At 37.2% G+C, this 9,128-nt stretch overlaps 1 pseudogene; it reads right to left on the bottom strand.

The window, feature by feature from the left end:
• Positions 1–1,120: 1,120 nt before the first annotated feature.
• LOC107570224 (dynein heavy chain 6, axonemal-like) overlaps positions 1,121–9,128 on the bottom strand; it is a 30,384-nt pseudogene continuing 22,376 nt past the window's right edge.

The following is a 9,128-nucleotide window of genomic DNA, read 5'->3' as shown; positions in this document are numbered from 1 at the left end:
GTGTGTGTGTGTGTGTGTGTGTGTGTGTGTGTGTGTGTGTGTGTGTGTGTGTGTGTGTGTGTGTGTGTGTGTGTGTGTGTGAGAGAGAGAGAGCCGTGCATTTGGAATCTAAGCATCAATGCCACTATGTAAAGTGGAGATGAGTTGAGTGTAGAGTGTTTGTGTCATGGTATGTGTGTGTATGTAAATGTGTGACAGTCTGATGTTTGAATGTCTGTTTCAGTCTCTCCAGAAGACAGAAGTCTCCCTAGAGAGACAGCCAGATGGAGAGAGAGTAAAGCACAAATGACAAGAAAGAGCAGTGGAAAAAGGAAAAAGGCAGGCAAACGTGCTGAAACCGGAGGACAGTAATGAAAACGGAGAGGCTGGAATGGGAGAAAGATATTTGTATGGTAATGCAGGGAGGCTGGTTGTTTTCCTATTTGGGTTGCGAAGGCTGTTCTTCGTACCATTTTGACAACATCTCTAACCAACTGAACAACACTCAGCTATTAAAGATGCCCTTCACCTGACGCATTCAGTGTGTCCTGATGACACAGAGGCAATGAAATGCAAAACATGAATTCATCGAGAATAGATCTATTGAGGTGTCAAGAATTATACCATGAGCATCTTTCAACAAGTCAGTCAAAGTTTAGCTCCATGCTACTTCCATTTACCGTTCTAAAGTTTGGGATCAGTAAGATTGTTTTTTTTTTTAATAAATGAAAGGATGTATTAAACTACATTGCATTAAGAATGTCTACATTAAGAATTGAGAGTGCTTGAGGGAAGTGGCTCCTCCTGAGCTGGTCATAAGACTGCGGTAGCATTGCTTTGGCTGCAGTAGTGGTTGGTCTGTCATAAATGTTGATGCCACCGTCAAGTTTGCATGTGGTAAGCTATAATGATCATCTTGAAACAGTGTGTGGCAGCTGCCAAATAAAGAACCTATTAGCTTCCTTTCAACCTGAAAATAAGCTGCTTTTGAATGAACTGATCCATCTTAACCCTTTCATGAAGAGATTAATTAGTTGTAATGGTTATGTGAGGCACCGTGGGCAGGAAACTATAAATGTTTATTGCTATTTAAAGGACTATAAATTTCATTATTAAATTTGAATGTGTTCTTGTGACTTGCCTTGCTAAGGTACTTGAACACGGCGTTAATGGAAGGTTTGGAAATGTTAGAGGTCACCTGATCTTGAGGGTTAATCATGAGTGGCCAGCGGCGTCCCCTCATCACAAGGATTCCATTCTCTGTGGAGACATTATCCCATGGCAACCCTTTTGCACTCCACTGTCGGATCTTGTAGGGATCTCCTAGAATGCTGATAAGACTGAAGTTGTCACTGATTGGGATCCCCAACTTTTGACAGCGTGTGATCCAGTGATCTATAAGCTACAGGACACCAAAAAAAAGAAGCTCATTAAACACATGCACGTTTCCCTGAAAAAGTGTTAGTGTTTGTAAGCTGAAGGGGAACACTGTTTTGATGTGTCACAGTTTGGTAAGGTGGGCATTTGACATAGGTCATAAGAAAGAGAATATGACAGGTTTGACTTTAAAGAAATGCCAGATAATGTAATATACTCAGTGGCATTTTCTAATTAAGGTATGTTATGGAGTGAAAAAAGATTGTGATCTAATAATACACTACCAATTGCCTGTAATGTGAGGTGAATGCTTAATAAGCCACACATGCAGCAGCGATGAACACATTTCCAATGACGTTGTGGATCTCCTGCTCAAACAAAGTAATGCTTTCCTGCCATCGCATTCCTGCCATTTCTGCTCGTCTCCCAGAGCAGATGTTAACTTTCCCGACCGACCCAGACGTGCTTCAATCAGAACCCTGGTTTTGGCTACAACCCACACACAAACATGCATAAACATACACAGATTCATATAGGCATCCTGTGTGGCACTTTAAAAATACTTCACTATATAGAAGTATAAAAAATGTGTCTGGAGACCCCTGCAAACTGTTGTGCCATGTGTTTTTAGTGCATCTTATGTTAACAGACCCTTAAAAAAACCTCTGCACTCGTCCAGGCTTCCATAGGACTAGTCAACTAGTCATTTTGACAACTAGTTGACATGAAAATATGCAGTTTTGTATATCCTTAAAAACAACATAAATATGTATAGAAATTCACACATACACACAAAATTCCACAATTACTAAACTCACACTGTATACAGAACACTGCAGTGATGATGTATTTTTGAAGGCCAAACTGGAAGTTAGCATCACATAAAAACCCTATAGAATTTTTCCATTGGCTTTTCATTGGGTTATTGCAGAAAACGTGACCAACAAAAGTTTATGATTCTTACTAGTTTTATTCGTGGTGATAATCTTCACAAATGATCACAACTTTCTAAATGTAGGCTCTAAACGAACTATACCACAGTTGCATGACTTCAACGTCACTATCGCTAAGCTTCTGACAACTCTTTCAGTCTTACACATTTTCCCTCAACGTTTGAGGTAGAATAGTCTGCAAGAGCATGATTATAAGCACAGCGAGTCTGTAAAAGTGGACTAGTGAGCAGATAATTTTTTTCTTGTTCAGTGTGAAGTTCAGACAATCTCTGCCGTCCCATTGATTCAGACAACTTCCTTATTTGTAAAAAAAAACTGAATAGTATGATGTACGTCCAGTTTTATGACGAAAAAAAAGTATTTTTTGTGTTCAAATCCTACAAGGCTCGTCTGAGTTATTTTAATGTGTATCTTGATCTTTTCTTTTGGCAAATGATTATGGTTGGGTATCTCTGAACGTTCAACATATTACAACACCTCCACATCCTCTCCACCAACCCCTTAATTACATTATTAGATTTAACACCAGCAGGATGAGTACGCAGCTGGAACTATAAAGCAAAGGCGATTAGAATAACTGATGATTTAACACAGGTGATTTCCAGTCGCACCAAAACAAATCACATGAAATTCATTCATAAATATTTAAAAACAGACAATATAAAGTGTCTAATTATGTACTGGAGTTAATATTTTAAAATCATATAAAATGTTAATATAGAGCAATTAAAAGTCTCTCATATTAAACAGCATATGAACTGCACACTGTAATATTAGTATTGCAAGTCATTGTGTTAAAGTCAATATGAAATGCCATTCACAACACATTTCAATCTGTAATGTTAGATGTTTCCCAGTGAAACTGGATGTTTAATGCAAAAAGGCTTGATTTTATCCATCGGAAATGAAGTGTATCATGAAAGTGGACTATACGATAAAATATGGATGAATTAGTCACAGGAACATGGAACATGTATTAAGAAAGTAAATGGGGTCAATTTTAATTTCATGATGAGTTTAGACTCCACTAATCAGCTACTTCCATACAGCACATGTTTAATATCATAAGCAAATTGAACAATTAGAAAGATAAAAGAAATGCAGAGAGAGAGAGAGACGTGGAGAAACAGGATCACAGATTGTTCAGTCTGTGTCATGACATTTTAAACACCCATTAAACTGTTGTCTTATAAAGTTAATAATGAGTAGCTCTGCTGCAGATGATGATGATGCTGAAAGTAAAGAGATGAAGGAGAAGGGTGAGATTGATGACTGAGTGAAAAGAGCACAGATGCTGCACAGTCAGAGTATCTGACGTTAATATGGCCAGCACATACTGAGTCACACTGTAGAGGGTCTCAGAGCCAGAGGGGGTTTATGATGTGGAAGAATGCTTTTCTGCAGCTAGATTAGACACCTAAAAAGATGTAATACTAAAACTTTTTCAAACCTACTTTGAAATCACATCTGTGCCATTGTAAATGTCAAAAAACAGTAATTTATGCAAATGTAGGTTTCTTTAGATAAGTCTTATCTATTATCTATCACATGCTCGATGCGATGGCAGCACAGTGCTTTTTTTCTCTGCAAGCCTGGCAGGCATGAGCAGGACAGGTGTCTCATCACAGCTGTATCATCCTGGATTAAATGCGATTCTGCACAGTCCCCGTGGAGCAGCATAGGGTTAAATGAGCATGCAGTAATTTTTTCACCATTAAAAAGTTTTACCCCTGCAGAAATAATAAAACTATTAATAAACATGTTTAAATTCTGAGAAGCCATTTAATATGTAATAGTGTCTGTGCAGTTCTGAGTAAAAACGTTCCGCCATGTCAGTCACGCTAACATGGATCTCCACACATGAAGAAAAATGCTTCATCTCCTCACTACCAAACTCCACGTTCTGGAAGAAGGTCTGGGACACAGAAAGCAGTGCTTCACGGGGCCACTGAAAAATAAACATGGTAAGAAAGAGAAAATGTCACTGACTGCCACGAAACAAATTTACAGACACATCACATTATATTTGAAAAGATATTTAAGAAAAATAAATAAATAAAACGACAAGACTTTTCATTTTTGGGTGCACTATTCCTTTAAATGTTAATTTCCCTTTTCCTTCTTATCTGTGTAATGTATTGGCTTCCACAAACAGCATGCAGATTGCACTGGCGATATTATAATAGACTATTCCTTCATTTCATTCTGCAAGAACCATAGTGGTCACCTTGAAATATGTGGGGTGAGTGTGAGTGTGTGTTTTTGTGGGTGTGTATACAAGTAAACAAACACACGCTGATGGAAACAAATAAGCAAATAAAAGCAGAGTGAACAAACATACGGGCTCGCCGCTTAACCCTAATGAGCAGCTGCAGTTGACCAGCACAGAGCCATTCATCACACCCACAAACACAACACTACTACGGACAACACAACAAATAAAATCAAACCACACACACACTTTAGAGTAATTAACAGAACACCCCTCTCAACCAAACAGCCCACAGAGGTCAGTGAACATGCGTCTCATTAGATAAGAGAACAAAACAAAAGAATAGCAATACATTTCTGGCAACATTGTTGACTGGACAGACATTACTGGAAGAGAACTGAACTGAGCTGGACGATGACATCCCTGAATCAACAAACGACTGACTTTAACTGATAAACTGACTGTTTTCTATTGTCCTCTTGCGTTATCAGCACACGTTTTTCCTGTTTAACACTGTAAAGCTGCTTTGACACAATCTGTATTTTATAAAGCGCTATATAAATAAAGGGGACTTGACTTGACTTAAAGAGAGATTGAGTGATAGAGGCACAGTGTCTGTACGTGTGTGAAGACCTGAAGCCCCCTCTCTTTATTAGAACCCGTTTCCATCACTGCCTCTGAGTCATTCTATAGAAAAGTGCCATTTGTTTCCACAATATCTGATGCAAATCACTAAAAATCTGATATTAAGTGTTCTAAAATGGATTATATTGAATTATGAACTTATTATATATATAAAAATAGTATTATGTGATTGTGGTGTATTTTAATAGAGGTATATTCAATTCAATTCAATTCAATTCAAGTTGATTTGTATAGTGCTTTTCACGATACAAATCGTTGCAAAGCAGATTTACAGCAAATAAAGTTTCTACAATATTTAGTGGTAGCTTATATACTATTACTATTTATAAAATACTATTTCAGTCCTTCTACTTTAAAATTTCAAGTTTAATACAATGCGTTACTTGCCGTTTCTTTGTGAAATAACTGTGAAATTTAATTACAAATTTTTTTAAATTTAAGTGAAAATAGTGTTCTACAGTTTTTCAGTGTAGATTTTTAAACATTGCTGATAAATTTGCTAAAAAAATATGTATTTGTTTTTCCATTCACTGTAGATCATTATTTTATTTTGTAACATAATTGTTTATATATTTTTTAATTATTATTACAATTTTTCTGCATATGTGAATTGTGATTTCCCCATTACACCACTTATTTACATAGTAACACCACTTTCATTTAAAATGGCATAATGAAGAGAAGTGACCATTTACATCAGGTGTTTCTATTCTATTTTCATGCATAAAACTTAATATGGAGTTACTCTATATCAGCACTCTTGGAACGTCTCTCATCCAATCAGATTCAAGGAACAAAACTGTTGCATAATCTCTTTTATTAATTTAGCTTGAGGTAGCACAATGCATATTTGCATTCTTTGGTTGTTCCCTCTCTTTTTCTGTCTCTCAGGGCCTGAACCAACACCAGTCAAAAACCACACTGATATGTCCTTAGACATAAGCAAATGTTCCCAACCATGATTACTGTGAAAACAGAGAACTGAAGTGATGGACTGGTAGGGGTGAGTGAGGGCGAAATGCATAAGTAGTCTTTTTAAAGTATATACATGAGAAAGAATGAGAGTTGCTCCTTATCATCATGGTATACTGCTGTCTGTCTGGCATAAGTGACTCTTTAATATGTAAATTAGGGACTGGGGTTGCAATTTCCCTTATCAAAGTCCCATGCCATTACTGGACAGATTGGCTCTGGAGAATGCGCTCATATTCCTAATGTAGAACAAAACTAGACAGGTCACTTGAAGACTCGTTTGTATATTTTCCTGTAACACACGATTATTCGGTGTGTGACAGACATAGTGTGATAGATATACAAAGATAGAACTAGGTGTCTATGATTTAGTTTTTTTTAATCATTTAAAAATAGTTTGAACAGTAGTTGAGGAGATAGACTACCATTCAAAAATTTTGGGGGCAGTAAGGATGCATTGGTGAAAAATGGCTACAAATTATGTAGATATTTTAGGATGCCTCCAGGTTTCGTTAAATTTCTATTTTCTTTCGTGTTACTTAAAGAGGAATTCACTAAGAATTAACTGCACCCACTGAAAGTGTTGTTTGCATATGCTGTCCGTTGTTTTAGCATCCAATTCACTAAACAAGTTAAGCAAACAAACCCAAAAATCATTGCTGAACGCTATTTGCATGACACAACTGCCCATCTTGCAGGCCATTTAAAACTCTGCATCCCACCTGCTTTCTGTAAATAGCACTGATTTTTGCAAATAACGCACAATCTGTAATAAGCCATTATGCACTGTGCCTGTGCATATTTAAATTAAGTCATTGTTATTCTTTTTAGTGCACACGTTTCCTCTATATGAAAATTATTTCAAAGAGAGGAAATGTGTGCGCTAAAAAGAATAACAATGACTTAATTTAAATATGCACAGTGAAGCATTATTTTACTGTATGGGTAAGTTTGGTTGCGGGTGGTACTGCATGTGAAAAGAACGCAGGGGTTTGCAGGCGCAGCGGTTTAGAGGTAACGTGTTTAATTATCACTGCTCATTGATTTTGATTTGAAAATTTTCTGTCTGAAAGGAATAGGGAGTGTTAAAAGAGAGGAGGTGGATTCTGACCTGCACAAACCAGTCAATGGTGCAGCAGTTTACTAGCGAGGGGAACATGCGGCAGCGTGAGCGGAAGGAGTCGCCTACAGGGCTCATACACAGCACTATGTGCAGCTTCTCACGCACACGAGAGATAAAGAACTGGAAGACCTGAAGACACAAAGACATAAACAAACACCTGAGAATGTATAGTGATGTTCTGCACTTGGTTGGATCCCTTGGTTATGGTCATGTTGCCAGATCGGGGGTTTACTGGTTGTATCATGTACCTCATCCCTGTTTCCCTCAGAGATGCTGGCCTCTTTAGCCTTGGGGCTAACAGCAGCCAGCACCTGCTTCAGTTCATCCTTCTCAAAGAGGTTTGGTACTTCACCAGAGTTCAGCATGTTATTAATGTCCTCCAGAAACTCTTCCACCACAATCTAAAACAGATAAGAAAAAAAATTGTATGGTCAAACATCACTACCAATAACCAAAGCATTTGGCATAACACACTGAGTTGAAAATGAAATATTATAGCAGAGAGGAAAATCTTAAGTGAATGATGACTTAATTTTCAATCTGTTCCTTACGCAAACCTATCATAGGACATATACTAGTGCAAAAGTTGGTTATTTTACAAGAACTACTTTTTGAGCTTTTCCATTTAAAGTGTTGCAAAATAGTGGTATTGATGATACGCAATTTTAAAAACTGATCAATTGATCATGTTATGCTATTGATATCATGTTAATACTACTGGTTGAAAGGTGGTGTTACTGCACCTTAATGCTGGTCGCCACCTGTCAAAAAAATGGAATAAAAAAGAATACGATGATGCAGTTAGTAGCTACTACTGCTGCACAAAATCATGTCAGAGAAAATGACAGACGAAAGCGAGACACTCCACCCGCTCTCAAAAAAAGTCGCCAATGTGGGAGTTTTTTGGGGAAAAGATGGGGTGTTAAACATCTCAGTCCAGTCTCAGTTCTTTTTGTACTCTTTTTGTACAGTTAGGTTTACAAACTCTCTCCCTGCATTCATATTTTAAGTGTGATTCACTGGCCAAAAGAAGGGAAAACACAAAATAAACAAAGTTTAAAATTATTTTGATTGATAACATAATTTATTTATGTATTAAACATTATATGTATATATCACGATAGTATTGTTATTGTGAATTCTTTTGGCCATAATAATTGTGTAGTGAAAATCCAATATTGTGACCTATTTTCCATACATGGTTTTATGACATAAGGGAGAATAAATTATTTTGATAAAAAAAATACATTTACCTTTTTGTGTTAACTGTTCCTTTCATATGTTAAATCCAGAATAAACACACACACACACACACACATGTGGGTATTTCAGGTATAGAATTTAAACCGAAAGGTCAAACACCCTCTAAGGGCAAGTTTGAAAGACAATGCTTCAACAGTGAGTGACTATCTATCAAAAACACTGAAGATAATTTACTCCCTTCAGTCTATGCAAACACTCAAATAAATGACATTTAATACAGCCTATTCAATCAAACACTCTGGTTCCCCTTAGTAATTAGCCTTACAGATGGGCACACAAACGCACACCTCACAACACCTATCTCTTGTCTATAGCACCAGCTTGCGTCTGTCTCATTGGAACTGTTCATGAAATAATTTAGGGGGTCATTACTGCTGCAGAGCCTGTATGCTGAATCACAACGCAGTAGCATTCTCTGCTTTCATGAGACAGTACTGGCAGAGAGCCTGGAGTCGTAACAGAGATGACCTACTGTCTACTACACAGCTCAGAGAAAACCTCTCTGCATCCAGATTCATATCCACATATCAATAAATCATAACTTATGAATTGGTTACATGAGGCTTTCGGAGAGGTGTGTTATTGGGTTAGACTACGGTAAACA

Source organism: Sinocyclocheilus grahami, unplaced genomic scaffold (genome assembly GCF_001515645.1).
Source record: "Sinocyclocheilus grahami isolate Dianchi unplaced genomic scaffold, SAMN03320097.WGS_v1.1 scaffold1428.1, whole genome shotgun sequence".
NCBI lineage: Eukaryota > Metazoa > Chordata > Actinopteri > Cypriniformes > Cyprinidae > Sinocyclocheilus > Sinocyclocheilus grahami.
This window is presented reverse-complemented; position numbering and strand designations above follow the sequence as displayed.